Source organism: Myotis davidii, unplaced genomic scaffold, assembly GCF_000327345.1.
Source record: "Myotis davidii unplaced genomic scaffold, ASM32734v1 scaffold499, whole genome shotgun sequence".
Classification (NCBI taxonomy): domain Eukaryota; kingdom Metazoa; phylum Chordata; class Mammalia; order Chiroptera; family Vespertilionidae; genus Myotis; species Myotis davidii.
The window spans coordinates 333,462-334,437 of record NW_006290677.1 but is presented as its reverse complement, the minus strand read 5'-3'; positions in this window follow the sequence as shown (position 1 = coordinate 334,437).

Sequence of the window (976 nt, the reverse complement as noted above, 5' to 3'; positions counted from 1 at the left end):
GCTCTGAGCCCGACCAGGGGCTGCACCTAGGGATTAGGCCTGCCCTCTGCCACCCAGGAGCAGGCCTAAGCCAGCAGGTCGTTATCTCCCGAGGGGTCCCAGACTGCGAGAGGGTACAGGCCGGGCTGAGGGTCCCTCCCCTCCACCCCCGAGTGCACAAATATTTGTGCACCGGGCCTCTAGTATTAAAAGATAAGAGGCCTTAAAATGTGAAAGCTACCCCAGCTCATGGAGGCTCTCCAAGGTCTACAAATAATGACCAGAGACCTAAACTACAGCATAGATATATCTTTGCACTTAGAGGACTGGTAGGAAAACATTCTGGGATTATAAATTATGGTTGTTTTAAAAAGGACAAACTCCTCACTTGGGTAATTTAAATTTGTTCCTGCCTGAAGCTTACCAATATATTTACAAAGAGCTTTCACCCACAATCATTGACTTGTTCACAACAATCCTATGAGGTCCCAGTTTAGAGTTGAGGGTTTAGATGTTCAAAGAGACTAAAATTATTTAAAGAGTTCACCAGGGAGGAATTTCCAGGATTGGGACCAGGTTTCCTTGGCCTGCTCCCGCACAGTATTTGTTTCCACTAAACAATTAATTCAAAAGTGTCTTTATGGTTTTTACTCGCACTAGAAAAATCAAATCAACAGCCTCAGCCCTGTCATCTTGCTAATAACTCAGAAAACATATAGAGTCTCACCATGAGAAGGGCAGGGCTAGGTGCTAGGAATATAGAGCTAAATAAGTTATAGACTTTCCTTTGAGGCCCCTGAATCTTGTCCAGGATGCAGACATGTAAACAATTAATGCAATGCAGTGTGGTAAGTGCTGTAATTCAACTAAGAATTGAAAATAGAGTTGAATAAAGATCAACTCTACTTGCAGGGACTGGAGAATAGTGTCCCAGAAAAAGTAATAATTAAATTAAAACTTGAGATATCAGTAGTAGTGTACCTTGTGCAAGGGGAAA